Source organism: Arachis ipaensis, chromosome B08 (assembly GCF_000816755.2).
Source record: "Arachis ipaensis cultivar K30076 chromosome B08, Araip1.1, whole genome shotgun sequence".
Taxonomy (NCBI): Eukaryota; Viridiplantae; Streptophyta; class Magnoliopsida; order Fabales; family Fabaceae; genus Arachis; species Arachis ipaensis.
In genome coordinates, this window is record NC_029792.2 from 114,023,040 (window position 1) to 114,041,184 (window position 18,145).

General features: G+C 35.1%; 1 long non-coding RNA gene across 1 annotated transcript in view; it reads right to left on the reverse strand.

The window, feature by feature from the left end:
- LOC110266037 overlaps nt 494-18,145 on the reverse strand; it is a 47,266-nt gene continuing 29,614 nt past the window's right edge. The window contains exon 4 of the long non-coding RNA XR_002352903.1: nt 494-831. This is a non-coding gene — a long non-coding RNA (uncharacterized LOC110266037). The remainder of the gene's footprint in view (nt 832-18,145) is intronic.

The window sequence follows — 18,145 nt, forward strand, 5'->3', positions numbered from 1 at the left end:
GTTAATTTATGTGTCAAAATGAAAATATTTTTACAATACATTTGCCGTTTACTTTTGACTGTTAATACTTATTAAATATCAACAAAAATACTGTCAACTTGCTAGCAGTTTTGATAATTAGTCAACACGTAAATATACTTTTTCTCTGATATTATATTATTGAAGAGTTTTAAAAATAAATCTAATAGTTAATTTATTTTAATAACAATATTATATAATTAATAAATATTATTATTTTAGAAATCTAACAAAAACAGATATACTAACTCTTACAATTAGGCTAACTTAACATACACATTTATGTGGCACATATATTTTATTTTTCTTTGATTTATAATGTGTGCAAAAATTATGTTAACAAAAAAAAATATATGTCAAATTTGTAACTTAATTCCACATGCATAATGTCAAATTGTCAACAAAAATCTGACAATGTCCCATTTTAAAAAATATGTTTGTATTAAAAAATATATTTTAATTTGGATTTTAAAGCATCATTATTCACTTTTCTTGTTTTTAACGAAAAAAGTGTATTAATATGTTGGTGTCATCATCTACATGCACAAAGCTAAGCTAATAATAATAAGAGTAATTACCCAAATCAGTTCCCAAGAATTTTAAAAGCAGACATTTTAGTCTCCAAAAAAAATTAATACACAGATCAATCCCTAAGATTTTATTTCAACAGACAAATCAGCCTCTATTTTATTTTCTGGCAGAATAATTACCCAGATCAGTCTCCAAAGATTTTAAAAGCGGACATTTTAGTCCCAAAAAAATTAATACACAGATCAATCATCAACGTTTCTCTTTGTCAGACATAACAGTTCTCTGTCGAAAAAAAGTAAAATAAAATTATTATTATTTAATAAAATTATTAGAGATTATTTTACAAAAAATTCAAAGTTGAAACTATTTGATATTTTTGTATTTAATATAATCAAAAGATATCCTATTTTAAAAAATATGTTTGTATTAAAATAATATTACGAAAACTAAAATGTCTGTTTTTAAAATTCTTGGGATTGATTTGGATAATTACTCTAATAATAAAGATTGACATATAATAAAAGTAAAAACATATATAAGTTTAGAGTAACTCTCCTGCAGGTTATTAAGTCTCATCCACTACAAATGAAATTTTCATTTTAAATTAAACAAAGAAGAACCATTTTTAATCTCATCTACTTAATTATTACGTGTGCGAATTTGCGTGTCAAATCAGTATTTTCTATTAGTGAGTTACATAAAAAAATGAACCGAAACTATTATGTCTAACAAAAAAAAATATTAGAATTAATGTGTGTATTAATGTTTCTTTAGGACTAAAGTGTCGATTTTTAAAATTTTTTAAAATTGATTTAAGTAATTATTATGCCAAAAAATAAATTAGAGACTGAATTATTTGTTGGAATAAAACTTTGTGAATGTTTTTATGTATTATTTTTTTGGAGACTAAAATATTTACTTTTAAAATTTTTGAAAATTAAATTTAAATAATTATTCTTTATTTTTTTAAAAAGCTTTAAAAACTTGAAAATAAATATCAAATAGTTAATTAAAAATCAAAGGTACAATAAATTTAAGTGTATGCAACAATTTGGTCAACAATTAAAAATTAATAAATAATCCATATTTAAAAATCCCTTAAAAGTTAATTTTTGCTGTGCCAACACTCTGCAACTTGCTTTTTTATGTTTTGAATATTAAAAAGTCCTTAATTTTACATTTTATTCACTCCCTATTCAGAAGAATTGTATATTCAGTGTTTTGACGACTTATTCCATAGTTGTGAATAAAAAATTTACGATGTAATTGTTTTATCTTTAATATTTTTAAATAACTTTTAATAAAATATTTTATTTTTATAATACTATTAAAATATGTATAATAAAAATACATGTTAGCAAGATCCAAAAACTTAATATGTCGTATGCGTAAGCCGATAAGCACGCCAAAGGTCTCAACTGAATTTGATTTCTTGTTTTGAATCCATGCATTGACCAGTGTTGTTCATTCCAATAAGTAAAGCACCCATTAGTGGCACGTATATTTTTTTAATGCCGCCTCCTCTGACAATATATTAAATATATATTCACTGTGGTTACAGATTTACAGTATAATATTTTGATACTATTTTGGTCAATGACTCAATTCTATAGTGTTTATGAATTAGTGTCTAAATTTTATCTAATTTAATTTTTGTAATGAATTTTAATTTTTTAAAAATTATTTATTATTATATTTTTTAAATTAAATATTATTTTTTAATATTTTTAGTAAATAGATATCAACTTTTAAGCACTATAACATTCACCATTTTTATGCCCCCAAAAAGGTAAAATTCATAGAAGATCTAACGTTGTTTTAACCAAAATTAAATGGTTAAATATCTGAGACATGGTGCGTAGTCTCTATCTTTGAGGTTTTATAAAAGCAACTGCTCGGACTAAATCACTACAACTAAAAACAATTACTAAAATTGATTAAAATAAATTTTATTAAAATTATAGTTATTTTATTTCTAAGACAATCAGATCATTTTGATATTGTAATAATTTAAATAAGTAAATTATTCTTTATTAAAATAATTTATTCTAATTAATTTAAACATAGGGTAAACTATCATTTCTATCCACAAAAGTTCTAAATGCGGACAAATCTACTCATAAAATAACGAAATTGAAGTTGTACCCATAAAAAATAGGTTTTGTACGACAAAACTATTCAAAGCTAAAAAACAACCGAAAAATTTCATAATACCCTTCTTCTAATCCTAATTTTTCTCATTTCTTATCCCCTACCTATTCCCACTGCAAATATTGTAAGCAACAAAATTAATTTTCTAAAATTGTCAAAACTAAGAGAGGAAGGAAGGAGCTGCTGGTGGAACTGAGAGCGGCCGTCGCCATTGCCATCGAGCAAGGGAGGAAGAGTGAGAGAGAAGGCTGAAACAGAGAGACTAAGAGAGAATGACAAAACGCGAGGAGAGGAAAGAAGGGATGTGTTGTCGCAACTGAAGCCTCCTTCGAAGTTGCGGCTATCAAAGCTTCCGCTGGAGGAGGACTTTGTCGTTGTCGTTGTAGCTGGAGGTGCAGAAAGGGGAGGGTTGCGATGGAGGCCAGGAATCGTTCTGTCACTGCCGATGAAGCTCGTCGTTGGAGGCATTATCCTTGCTAACGGCTCCAACTTTGAAGGCCACAACATCACTGTCAACAGGCCTTAATTAGTGGTGATGGCGGAGGTGATGGTAGTGGCTTCAGAAATGAAAGAGGCTGTGGATATGGTGGTGGTGGTGGTGAATTTCACCGCCGTGGTGGCTATTGTGAAAGTGGATACAAAAGAAATGGTGGTGATGAAAGTGACAGTTATGACAGTGGCAAGGACTGTGGTTTTGAGGATGGTGGAAGTAACTGGTATTTAGTTATGTTTTCATGGTGTTGTTGCGGTTCTATCTAATTTTTGACCTATGAATCTGGTTGTTTGTTGGGAGAAAATGATGGTGGTAAAATGAAAGAGGCGACGGGAATGGTGGTTGGGGTGACGGTAGTACTGACAGTTGTGGTAGATGTGGATGAGAGTTGAAGAGGAAGAGTTTAGTGGTGATAAAGCTATAAAGGGGTTAGGGATTAGGATGGGTTAGGTTAGGCTAAGAAGGGTAATTTAGAATTTTTGGGTAATATTTTAGGGTTTGGATAGTTTTGTCGTACGAAACCCATCTTTCATGGGTAATGTTGAGTTTAAAAAACTAAACTATGATTAAGATGATGGCTAAACATTATTGGATTAAAAGCCAATTGTATGTGTGATTTGTTTTGTTTAGTGTGTAGAAAATAAATTGAATTGAAACTAGCCTAAGAAACAATGATACCAATCAAATAGCATCTAGCACACACAAACACACATAATGGCCCAAGAATATATTTACTACCATCACAAATCCTTCCTATCAGCAACAAAACAAGCCTCTAACAAAATGAAAGAAAGAAAGAAATTGGCCCAAGTTCATCACAAGTCCAACCGGTGGTCCATATCAAATCCAATTTTCTCACTTAGTTTCTAATTAAGTGATTCATTTTTTATTTCATTTGAACCAATTCACATTACTACCGAACCAAAACACTCTTCACCAAAACCAAACTCTTTCTTCTCTCTCTTCTCTTTTTTTTCACATCACCCACATAAAGACTCTGAAGTAAAAAGGAAAGAAAAAGGAAGCTTTGTGCTAGGGCACAATTGAAGAACGAAAAAAAAGTTTTCGATTTCAAGCAAGAAAAGAGAAGGTCAAACAGGCTAGGACAAAAGGCAATATCACATCCAAAGGCAAATCACAGAAATAGAGTTTCTACATTTTTTCTTCGTTGAAGATTGCTGAAGAAATCCTCTGTGTTACAAGCACTAATTTGGAAAAATAAAGAAATCAAAGATGATGAAGCTCTGCTGTGAATCAACGCTCAAAAATCAAACTTGGAGCCAAAGTAAAAAGACGCGGTCCAGATTCAATAAGCAAGATGAAAAAGGTTGAAAGAGAAGATGGAAGGTATGGTTGTATGTTTGATTCGGTCACTGCTTCTACCTCGTCTCTCCTCTGTCACGCTGTTGCTATATCTGATTTTGGGAGAAGAAGTCAAACAAGGTGCTAAAGCAAGTTTCAAGCCTAGAAAGCTTCATTCCTCAATTAAAGGGATGAACGGCCAAGAATTGAAGCAAGAAGTGAGAGCACAACATTTGGATTCCCATAGCTCACTGAGCTGTTTATTCTTTTCCTTCATTATTTTCATTGAGTGTCTCATTATCTCAGTCTAGTCTTTCTATGTTTCAATGTTAAAAGGTAAAATGGTGAGGTTTACATGTAAAGCTATTGAGTGGAAAAAAAGTAGAGAGTTAGACTTGAAGAAAAAGCCTAAGTTTATCTCAGAAATTCTTTATTAATTTTTCTGTTTTGTTGTCATGATCCTGAGAGGATTTTCTTACAAGTTGGGTTAGCACTTTGCTGTTGAAAGCTAGGGTGAGTTCCTAGTCAAGTCTAGTTTGGTTTAGAAACTGGATTTGTCGCAGATAGGATTTGTTAGAATCCTAAGGAGAATTGGTGATTATAATTCTATTGAAAGATAGTGAAATTCCATCATTGTTGTGATGGAGACTGGATGTAGGCTACATTGGAGTGAGTAATTGAACTAGGATATATCTGTGTGTCATTTCCCTTTCTCTTCTCTATTTTTAGTTCTGCACTAGAGGAGACAAAACAAAAGTATCTCCTGATTCTACTATCCAGCAATACTTCACTATAATACACCTTGCACATAAATATGTTTGACTCTTAATGCGTCATGAGACAAAATCAAAGTATCCCCTATTTTATACTCAAAATTTCTTAATAGAATTCATGGTTTGAAAGCAAAGTTAAAAGGAGGCTAAGATTCAACCCCCCTTCTATTAGCCACTGATAACCATCAATTGATATAAAAGCTTGGTCTCAAAAAGATCAAGCTTCACAGATTGGAGAAAAGATCCTGATAGCAAATAACATGGGTTCCAACATAGTGACTTATACTCTGACAGAAGGACAATCCAACAACAGACCTCCATTCTTCAATAGAAAAAATTACAACTACTGAAAAGAAAGAATGAAGATCTTTGTTCAATCAGTAGATTACAACCTTTGGAAGATAATCATGAATGGTCCTTAAATCCCTACAAAAACTGGCGTTGATGGTGTTGTTACTCCCAAAATCGAAGTAGAGTGGAATGAAGATGACTAGAAAAAGGTGGAACTCAATGCCAAGGCTGTCAACATGTTGAACTGTGCAATCAGTTTCAAGAAATACTGGAAGGTTTCAAGATGCAAAACAACAAAGAAAATCGGAGATAAGCTCTAGGTTACACATGAGGGCACCACATAAATAAAGGAAACAATGATTGACATGCTGAGCAAAGAGTATGAGATGTTTTCTACAAAGGAAGGAGAATCAATTGATGACATATTTGAGAGATTCTCTATCATCATTAATAGCTTAGATGCTATAGGAATTACTCACTCTGAACAAGTTTTGGTGAGAAAAATCTTGAGAAGTCTGACTAAAGAGTGAGAAACTATGGCTACTGTGATCTCTGAAAGCAGTAACCTAAGTCAAATGACCTATGATGAGTTGAGAGAAAAGTTACTAGCATATGAAATCACTCACATAAAGAATGATACAAAAAATAAAGGAATGGCTCTTAAATCTTATACTGAATCATTGGATGATGAATCCAGTAACTGTTTATCAGATGACGAGTTTGTGTTTTTCGTTAGAAAACTTAGAAGAATGATGAGACTCAAAAAAAGAAGTAGAAAAGGCAACTCAAAGGAACCAAAGAATGACCTAAGCAAGGTCATTTGCCACAACTGCAGAGAGGCTGGACACTACAAATATGACTGTCCGAAGCTGAAGAAAGAAGATAAGTCTCGAAAGGACAAGAAGAAGGGACTTATGGCTTCTTGGAAAGATTTGTAAAATGACACTGATGATGATGATGAATCTGACCACAACTCTCAAGCATGCTTGATGGCCAACCACAGCTACCATAATGAGGTAATCTTTCTTGAACCTTCTAATGAAGAACTCAATCTTATGATTCAGTAATTAAGAGAAGCCGAAACCACTATTGATCTTGTTGAAGAAAACAAGCGGCTTAAATCTGGAATCAAAAGTCTTGATGAAAAGCATCCTGTTGTTTCCTATTTGAATTACTTTAAAGAGAATAAAAGGTTGCATAAAGTAATTAAGGGTCTAAATCAAGACTTAGCTAAGTTTTCTCAAAGTTCTAAAAATTTAGACAAATTGTTCACTAGTCAAAGACCTCTTTTTGAAAAGGCTGGGTTGGGGTATCATGAAAAACCTAGACTTATTTTTGAAAAATCATGCTTTGAAAATGAAGCCTCAACTTCCAAAGACAAAAGATTTCAAATCCCAAATCACTTTAAAAAAATCAACAAGTAACAAATTCTGTCGTATATACAATCGGGTTGGTCATTTGCCTATTCAATGTTTTATTTTTGAAAAAAAATTGGTGATAAAGTTTACAAAGTAATTGGCAAATACAATGCTCTTGGGTAACCGAGAAGGTTTAACATTAAAGGATCCAAAATTATTTTGGATACCTAAGGTCACTTAAAGGCTTTGTGTAGTTTTTCCTAGCATCCAAGAAGAAGAATGACATGTGGTACTTGGATAGTGGATGCTCTAGGCACATGACCAGAAAGCCCACAATTCTTCATCAAGCTTGATAAATACTATAGAGGCTTTGTGACTTTTGGTGACAATAGAAAAAGAAAGATAGTGGCCATAGATAAAGTGGGTAAGTGTTTCTCCACATTTATTAATGATTGTATTTTTAGTTGATGTATTTTTAGTTCACTGTAATACACATTGCACATAAATCTGTTTGACTCCCAATACGTCAAGAGACAAAATTAAAGTATCCCCTATTCTATACTCAAAATTTCTTAACAGAATTCAAGGTTTGAAAGCAAAGTTAAAAGGAGGCTAAGATTTAACCCCCTTCTATTAGCCACTGATAACCATCAATTGGTATAAAAGCTTGGTCTCAAAAAGATCAAGCTTCACAGATTGGAGAAAAGATCATGATGGCAAACAACATGGGTTCCAACATAGTGGCTTACACTCTGACAGAAGGACAATCCAACAACAGACCTCCATTCTTCAATAGAAAAAATTACAATTACTGAAAAGAAAGAATGAAGATCTTTGTTCAATCAGTAGATTACAACCTTTGGAAGATAATCATGAATGGTCCTTAAATCCCTACAAAAACTGGCGCTGATGGTGTTGTTACTCCCAAAACCGAAGTAGAGTGGAATGAAGATGACAAGAAAAAGGTTGAGCCAAGGCTGTCAACATGTTAAACTGTGCAATCAGCTTCGAAAAATACTGGAAGGTTTCAAGATGCAAAACAACAAAGAAAATCTGGGATAAGCTCTAGGTTACACATGAGGACACCACACAAGTAAAGGAAACAATGATTGACATGCTGAGCAAAGAGTATGAGATATTTTCTACGAAAGAAGGAGAATCAATTGATGACATGTTTGAGAGATTCTCTATCATCATTAATAGCTTAGATGGTATAGAAATTACTCACTCTGAACAAGTTCTGGTGAGGAAAGTCTTGAGAAGCCTGACTAAAGAGTGAGAAACTAAGGCTACTGTGATCTCTGAAAGCAGTAACCTAAGTCAAATGATCTATGATGAGCTGAGAGAAAAGTTACTAGCATTGAAATCACTCACATAAAGAATGATACAAAAAAGAAAGGAATTACTCTTAAATCTTGTACTGAATCATTGGATTATGAATCCAGTGACTGTTTATCAGATGACGAGTTTGTGTTTTTTGCTAGAAAATTTAGAAGAATGATGAGACTCAAGAGAAGAAGTAGAGGAGACAGCTCAAAGGAACCAAAGAATGACCTAAGCAAGGTCATTTGCCACAACTGCAGAGAGGCTGGACACTACAAATATGACTGTCCGAAGCTGAAGAAAGAAGATAAGTCTCGAAAGGACAAGAAGAAGGGACTTATGGCTTCTTGAAAAGATTTGTAAAATGACACTGATGATGATAATGAATCTGACCACAAATCTCAAGCATGCTTGATGGCCAACCACAGCCACCATAATGAGGTAATCTTTCTTGAACCTTCTAATGAAGAACTCAATCTTATGATTCAGTAATTAAGAGAAGCCGAAACCACTGTTGATCTTGTTGAAGAAAACAAGCTGCTTAAATCTGGAATCAAAAGTCTTGATGAAAAGCATCCTGTTGTTGCCTATTTGAATTGCTTTAAAGAGAATGAAATGTTGCATAAAGTAATTAAGGGTCTAAATCAAGACTTAGCTAAGTTTTCTCAAAGTTCTGAAAATTTAGACAAATTGTTCACTAGTCAAAGACCTCTTTTTGAAAAGGTTGGGTTGGAGTATCATGAAAAATCTAAACTTGTTTTTGAAAAATCATGCTTTGAAAATGAAGCCTCAACTTCCAAAGACAAAAGATTTCAAATCCCAAATCACTTTAAAAAAATCAACAAGTAACAAATTCTGTCATATATATAATCGGGTTGGTCATTTGCCTATTCAATGTTTTATTTTTGAAAAAAAATTGGTGATAAAGTTTACAAAGTAATTGGCAAATACAATGCTCTTGGGTAACCGAGAAGGTTTAACATTAAAGAATCCAAAATTATTTTGGATACCTAAGGTCACTTAAAGGCTTTGTGTAGTTTTGTCTAGCATCCAAGAAGAAGAATGACATGTGGTACTTGGATAGTGGATGCTCTAGACACATGACCAAAAAGTCCACATTCTTCATCAAGCTTGATAAATACTATAGAGGCTTTGTGACTTTTGGTGACAATAGAAAAAGAAAGATAGTGGCCATAGATAAAGTGGGTAAGTGTTTCTCCACATTTATTAATGATTGTATTTTTAGTTGATGTATTTTTAGTTCACTGTAATACACATTGCACATAAATATGTTTGACTCCCAATACGTCAAGAGACAAAATTAAAATATCTCCTATTTTCTATTCAAAGTTTCTTAACAGAATTCAAAGTTTGAAAGCAAAATTAAAAGGAGGTCAAGATTCAACCCCTCTTCTCTTAGCCACCGATAACCATTAGATATAATTTTAATTTTAGTTTTTATTGCTAAATTTGTTAATGTTTAGAACTTTCATAGATAGAAATGATAGTTTATCCTTAAATATACGTAAATATTTTTTAAAAATTATTATGGATAAATTTTTAATTAGTAAATTAAATTAAAGCATAAATAAAATCTTCCAATTCTGGATATTATTAGAAAACAAGGTATTGAGCAGTTTATAAAAATTTCCAAACCGTTTTTCAAATAATAAAATTTGTAAATACGGTTAAACTTTTGTACGAAAAATGTGCTGACTTGAGATTTTTTGTAGTTTAAAGAATAGGTATTTAATTTTCTTTTTAAAAATTAAAATGTTAACCGACTAACAATTCTTTAAGAATTCAAGTCTACACATCTAGTATTTTAATAATTGAAGTGTTGAAATAAAGACTTTTATAATAAAATAATTTAATTAACTATCATGTGCTATAAAAATATATATTAAAATTATTATTGTAAATATTTTTAAATTTTTTATTTAAATAAATAAATAATAAATATGTTAAAAATTTAAATTTTGTATTTTTGTATAAATTTTTTAATTAATAATATTAATATGTGATTTTAATTTGGTCTTCATGTAAGTTACAATTTAGTCCTTAAAATTTTAATTGTTTTATTTAATTTTTAAATTTTGTGAACATAATTCATGTTAGTCTTTGAAAAATTTTTTAACATACAAACGTTAATAGAACACTGTCATGAACAGTTAGATACCACATTAAACCTTATAAAATAATATCGTTTTAGTTTTGACACTCAAATAACCCAAAAACAACCTCGTAAATAGTATTTATTAAAATTTTACCTAATAAAATAAATGATATGATGTCGTTTTTGAGCTATTTAAATGTCAAAATTAACACTATATTATTTTATAAGTTTTAATGTGACATCTGATAGTTTATAGCATAAATTAAGATTTATGTATAAGTTTAGTGACCAAATTGAATATTAATTTCAAAATTATTGAAGAAAAATATTCGGCTAAACCCATTGAATTCCTCGAAGTTCAAAGCTGTTTTTTATTTTAGTGATTTTAATATATCGTCAGAGGAGGCGGCGTTTAAAAAATATAAACGTGCCAGATGCCACTGATGGTGTGCTATACTTATTGGAATGCACAACCCTAGTCAATTCTTGGATTCAAAACAAGAAATCAAATTCAGTTGAGACCTTTGACGTGCTTATCGGCTTACACATATTAAGAGTAAGCTTGTTTAGAAAGTTTTAAAAATTATTTTTTTAGAATTAAAAAATCAAATACAAAATAACTTATTTATAAGTTATGTTATGTAGGTAACTTGAGATAGGTGGGTTGGGCTTGTAAGATTGGCCCAAATGCAGATAGAAGATGGTCTCCGACTTGTACGCGTTCGAGAGCCGCGCGTCCGAGTTGTGTATGTGAAGGAATGAGGGAGTGGTACTTGCAATGACACTCCGATACCTAAGTTAGCAAGGGAGCAAGCAGGTTTAGAAAGTATTGGAACTTAGTTTTATTTGAGTGGGTTAGTGTATTTATAGTGGTGATCCAATAACCACCGTTCGAGTAGTTCCACTTCTGAAGGTGGATAACCGTCATTTTATCTTTGGGTTGTTGAATATTGCTTCTGGAAGGGGATAAGAGATTTTAGGAGGCAGTTACTTATTTGAATAAGTGCTATCTGCCAGCTCATCTCGAGCGCAACCTCTTTGGGGAGGGGCTCACGTTGAACCCGACCTCTTTCCTGGGAGGTCGGTTAGGTGGTGAAGGCCAACCTTTTGATTTGGCCTTTTTGGCTTACTTGGACCTGGATCATAGTGTGGGGTCATGGTATGAACAGTGCCCCTACTCGAGTCCGATTTCTTTGCTATGAGTCGGGTTCGACTAATAACTGAACTCGGGTTGTCCAAGTCGGGAACCGACGTGATTTAAGTTAAAAACCGACGTGATTTTGAATTTCTCAACCGTCGTGTCTAATCAAACGTCGCGTCCGTTTGGGATTTCGCATTTACACGTGGGGGCAGTTACATTGGTAACGGCGCGTTTCTTTTAATGAGTGTGTCATTTTACCGTTGTGCCCCTGGCGTATTATAAATACTTTTTCCCTCTTCTTTCTTTGTTTTCTTTCGTCTTCTCTTCAAAGTTTCTTGCCTTCCTTTCTCATTCAAAGATTTCTTTTAGTCTTCCGTCTCGGGGCACTTCGTTGCTTTCCACTGCTGCGACTATTTCTCCTTGATTATTTAGAGAAAGGTTAGTCTTTCTTTTACATTCTTCAGTTAATTGTGTAGTGCTTTGTCTTTGTTCGGAGTGCTTTTGTGTGTTTGAGGAGATTTTTGTGTTTTTACTACTCCTTTGCTTGCATTGTGAGGTGTTAGCATTTTCGCAAGTTTATTAGATGTCGTTGTTGTCGTCTGGTGGTTTTCTTTATTTTGCTTTTGGAGAAAGATTGTCTTGTCTTTGGGAGCCCTGTTTTTTGATGATTTTATTTTTTTTTGTAGGTCTTATCACCTTTATACCTACTTCCTTTTTGTCGGAAAAAATGTCTTCCCATATCCCTGAGACCCTCTCGAGATGGGTAGATGATTCTGTGCTTGATGAGAAACCTTTAGTAGATGTCGATTTTATTACTGAGCTCCGTACCCATCATAGGATTTGTAGTTTGGAGGATGATGAGTGATGAATCCATATTTTACGATATATTTTGGTTTGATTTGAGTGGATTCCATCACATAAACCCACATTTATTCACCTAAATAGCATGCTTTTGACATTTCTTCCTAAATTGTGCTTGAAAGTGAAAACATGCTCTTTTGTGCTTAATTTAGTCAATGTTATTCACTTTAATCCCATTTGGTGCCTTGATGTATTTGTTAAGTGATTTTCAGGTTTCCAAGGCAAGTATGTGTTGAAGAAGTGAGGAAAAGAGCATGCAAAAGGGAAGAATTCAAGAAATGAAGGATTTGGAAAGCTGCCAGCCCTGACCTCTCTGTACTAAATTTATCATAACTTGAGCTACAGAGGTCCAAATGAGGCGGTTCCAGCGGCATTGGAAAGCTAACGTCCGGAGCTTCAAAATGGTATGCAATTTACTATAGTGGACATAAGTCTACGTGTGCGTACGCACAGGTACTTGTGCGTATGCACAAGTCGGGATTCAGCATGTGTGCGGACGCACATGTCTGTGCGTCCGCACAGGTCCTTGCACGTGAGCTCATTAATGCAAATCGTTGGGGGCGAATTCTGGGCCTCCAAAACCCAATCCAACTCACTTTCTGAAGCTATTTAAGGCCAAATTGAAGATGAATGAAGGGGAGGGCAATTAGGTTTAGTTTTTATTATGTTTTCTCTTAGTTTCTAGAGAGAGAAGCTCTCCCCTCTCTCTAGAATTAGGGTTTTATTAGTTAATTTCCTTTTAATTTCAGCTTTTAATTCTTATTCTAGTGTAGTTTCATTTATGTTTCCATGTTCTTCTATCTTGTTCTTCTTCATTTCTCTTGTTATTTCCTTTATTTTGTCATTTTTATGCTTATGGATACTCTTTGTTACTTTAATTTTAATTAATGTAAATTTATGTTTCCATGTCATTTATTGCTTTCTCTAGTTGTTATTGTCACTTTCTTGCTTTGGTAGTTTTAGAATTTATTTTATTGCAATTTAATATTATTTTATTCTCATGCACACAAGTATTTGATAAAATGTTTGGCTTAGTTTTTACTTAGTTTTTCTCCACTCTTGGCTTGAAATTGTTGGCTTTGGCGATCCTTGAGTCATTGATGTCCATTCTTATTTGATATATTAGAGTAGTTAGTTGATTTGGTTTCCCTTGACTCTATGTGACCCCTTAGTGTTGACATAGGACTTAGGGATTGAAATTAACTATGCCTATTTGACTTATTTTCGATGTAAGGTTGACTAAGTAGGATTAACTCTTCATAATCATCATTTGTTTGTGGTCAATGTCTAGGATAGGTAGCCTTAGCTCTCAATTACTTGCCAAGATGCTTTCTTGCATTTGAAGTTTTATTTCCTTGCATTTAATTGCTTTGACTTTTATTGCTTTGATGTTTAATTTCTTGCATGTTTAGTTTTTCACACTCTTGGTTGAGAAATTGGATGTCTGGGGGGAATTGAGTTGTGGATGTCCATTCCGCATTGTGTGAGAATAGTTAATTGGTTTGGTTTCCATTGACGCTAGTTTTTCACTAAGTAATTAGTGAGTTGACTAGGACTTATGGATTGAGATCAATTATGCTTTTGACTAATTCTCAAGGAGGATTGATTAATTTGGATTGATTCCACACAATTGCCATGTTTGTGCTCCATAACTAGGATATGAATCCTAAACTCCCCAATTCTTGCCAAGAGTTGCCATTTATATTCCTTGCATGTTTACTTGCTTTCTTGCTATTTACATCTCTTGCTCTCTCTTGCTTTCATTCCCCAATCCCCCATGCTTTTCTCCTTCATAGCCAATAATATTACATTTTATTGCAACTCCTAGGGAAGACGACCCGGGAGCTAAATACTCTCGATTTATTTTGTATTGTGACATTATTATTTGATCGTGAGAATTCATTATTGGTTTGGACTATGCTACCACCAAAATGATGCTTGTTTTGATGATTGATTCTGAACCATACGATAATCCTCATTCTCAATGAGCCTAAGTATGAATTGGTGGCCTCGGATCCTGAGGACCGGGTTTGTTATGGGAGGGTTGCTGATTCTGATCCTCATTTTTTCTTTATGTACGATTGCCTTTTTACCCATCTGGGGGTTTCCTTTCCTTTCTCTGACTTTGAAATGGAGGTCTTGGGCCATTGCCGAGTTGCTCCTACCCAACTCCACCCCAACTCTTGGAGTTTCATGAAAATCTACCAACTCATCAGTCAAGAGCTGGACTTCTCGACTTCTTTAAAGATTTTTTTCTATCTTTTCCATCTGACCAAACCATTTAGCGCTCAGAATAATAAGCAACAGTGAGTATCCTTCCGAGCTATTCAGGGACGAAAGGTTTTTTCAATCTTTGTTGAATCTTTTCACGATTTTAAAAACTTCTTCTTTAAAGTCTAAGCTGTGGAGGGCCACCATCCCTTTTTTCTAGATGAGAACAATTATCCTCGATTTCCTTTATACTGGTCGGAGGTCTCCCCTGTTGAAAAGTATGGCCTGAATGATTTGGACGAGGTTGAGGAGGCCATTGTGGGGTTTTTCCGGGAGGCTTGGGGGAGAGCTCCCAATCTGGATACTAAGAAATTTCTCCTTGGTCCTCGGAGTTTCGTTCACTATGAGCTAGGTAGTTTTGATTTCTTTTGTGGTTGTTACTAAAGAATCTCGACTTGTGATGTTTTCCGATTTGTAAACTGATTGATTTTTTATTTCTTCCTTTTAGAAATGGTGAAGAGTGGATCCAGCGCTGCCTATCAGAAGGTCTAGGAGGCCAAGAGGAAGGCTCGGGCCCGAGCTGATGCTGCGAGGTCAGAGCTACTGGCATTCCTCCTCCTCCTTCTCATGACTCGGGGACCTTCTCTCGCCCGATTATGGTAACCTCTGCCTCTGCTTCTCCTCTTCCTCCTCCTGCCCCTATCCCCCCCAGTCCAACCTCTTTTCGAACCCGAAAAAAAGAAATGTAGGACCTTGGAGCCCGGTTCTATTGCTGGAGAGGCCGGCTTCGACGGTTCGAAGTTCATTCGGAAGCACATCTTCCCTCATAGCCAAATCACTATAGATGATGCTTCCCTTCGAAATCATCTTCAGGTTTTGGTTTGGGGAGGGGTTCGGACTGCTGGGGTTTGAACTGCGCTTCTTGACATCTTGGACAAAACTCCTTTGAGTTCTTTGAGCTTTTCCCAAAAAACTGTGGAGGAACTTCAGGGGAGGATTGTTCTTTATCAAGAAGAGGAGCAAAGGCTTCAAGGGGAGAATACCTGGCTAAAGGAGGAGTTGACCCGACTTCAGGAGAGGGAGAAGAAGCTAATGGGTTAGTGTACCATGGCGGAGGGCCTGAAGGAGAAGGCAGAGTAAAATTATGTCAGGTTTTTTTTTTTGAAAATATTGATCTTCAGAAGCAGCTGGAGTCGAATTGGGAGGCCTATCAGGAGCTGGAGGATTCAATTGTTTAGAGCTCAGAGGAGGCTTGGAGGGTGTTTAAGGAACAGGTCGGAGTCATTGCTCCTGGCTTGGACCTTTTCCTTCTCTATCCCGACAAGATCGTTGTTGATGGAGCTATTTTCTCCCCTCCTCGTCCTGAAACGAACTACGAGCTGAAGACTCGTGGGCAAAGGATTGTTTAGTCTCCTCCTCGTGAGGAGCAACAGGAGAGATTCCTGCCGAGTTCTTCAGAAGCTCCGACTTCAGTTGCCGAAGAGACTACTCCGACCCCCCTAACCTCAGTAGCAGATCCGAGCTCTTCTCCTCTTGATGACCCCAATCTTCCTTCTCAATGATTTTAGCTATTTAGGGCCCGGCTTGTGGGCCCTTTTTGAACAATTTATTTTTTATGTTTATGTGGTGGTAGTTCCTGACACTTTTGACCTTTTATGGTACGTTAACAAAAAAGTTGCTTTGTTGGGTTCGTCCTTTTTGGATAAGGGCTTTTAAGAAATACTTTGTGTGTGCATGCTTTGTAGTCGTTGTGATTTTTTATAAGGCTTTTATGAAAAACCCTTGATTTTGTGAAAAAAAATCTTTTAACTAGGTAGGCTGTTTTGTCTAAGTTATTGTAAAAAAATTTCGAAGACTTGAGACAGCCTTTGCTTCTATCTTTGAGAGATTTTCTTATCTCTTTTGTATTCCTCACATATTCAATTTTTGCTTATAGAATTATTTTCGTGACTTAGGTTATTTTTGCGATGCATTTCGATTCTTCTCGGGTTTTCCAACTGGTAGGTCGTTTAGTGGTAATGTTCCCGAGTTATCATGATCGTCTTTGTAACCTCTTTACACCGACTTGTAGCTCGTAGTTTCATCCTGCCGACCATTTAGGTCAGTCATAGGATTTTCACGCTTTTTTGAGCTTAAATCGGTGCATTTCGTAGAACAATGATGACAATAATGGAATTATAAAGAGACAGAATAAAATCTTTATTTATAGATGGAGGTAACTTTTGATCTTAGCTACTAAGGGATTTTAAGACTTATTAACCCTTAGACCCCACTTTGATGCCTCATTAAAATCCCCTTTGGGAAAACCATCTTTGGAAAAAAACTATGAAGTCGGGAAAAAGAGTACATCAGGGAGTGGAGTTCGCTTCTAGCTATAATACCTGCTCATGTTACAAGCATGCCACGATCTTGGAAGCACGGTACCACTCAAGTCAGATACCTTATAGTATCCTTTTCCTAAGACTTCACTTATCTTATATGTCCCTTTTCAATTAGCAGCGAGTTTTTCTTCACCCGACTTGTTAACGCCGATATCATTCTTGATCAGGACCAAGTCGTCGGAGGTGAAGCTTCTTCGAATGGCTTTCTTGTTGTATCTGTTTGTCATCCTTTGCTTCAGCGCTGCTTCCCTTATCTGGGCTTGCTCTTGGACTTCGGGGAGTAGTTTAAGTTCTTCTTTGTATGCCTGAATGTTGCCAACCTCGTCGTAGAATCTCACCCTTGGACTTTGCTCGTTGATTTCGACTGGTATTATGGCCTCTATGCCATAAGCAAGTCGGAAGAGTGTTTCTCCTGTGGCAGATTGAGGTGTAGTCCGATATGCCCATAATACTTGAGGGAGTTCTTCAGCCCAGGCTCCCTTTGTATTTTGTAATCTTTTCTTTAATTCAGCCAGTATAACTTTGTTGGTTGCCTCAGCTTGTCCATTTGCTTGTGGGTGCTCAACCGAGGTGAACTGATGCTTGTTCTTCATGCTAGCTACCAAGTTTCTGAATGTAGAGTCGGTGAACTGGGTACCATTATCCGTGGTGATGGAATGGAAAATTCCATACCTTGTAATGATATTCTTGTAGAGGAACTTTCGACTTCTCTGAGCTGTGATGGTGGCCAATGGTTTTGCTTCGATCCATTTTGTAAAATAGTCTACTCCCACTATGAGGTATTTTACTTGTTCGGGTTCTTGGGGGAAGGGTCCGAGTATGTCCAACCCCCATTTGGCAAAAGGCCATGGAGAAGTTATGCTGATGAGTTTCTCAGGGGGAGTGACATGGAAGTTAGCATGCATTTGGCATGGTTGGCACTTCTTCACGAACTCGGTGGCATCTTTCTGCAAGGTCGGCCAATAGAACCCGGCTCGGATAACTTTCATAGCCAAAGACCTTGCTCCGAGATGGTTTCCGCAGATACCATTGTGCACCTTCTCTAAGACCTCTGTTGTCTTGGAGGTCGGGACGCACTTCAACAATAGTGTAGATATTCCTCTTTTATAGATGGTATTTTTCACCAAGGTGTAGCTTTGTGCCTCCCTCCAGATTTTTTTAGCCTCTTTTTCCTCTTTGGGTAGGATGTCGAATT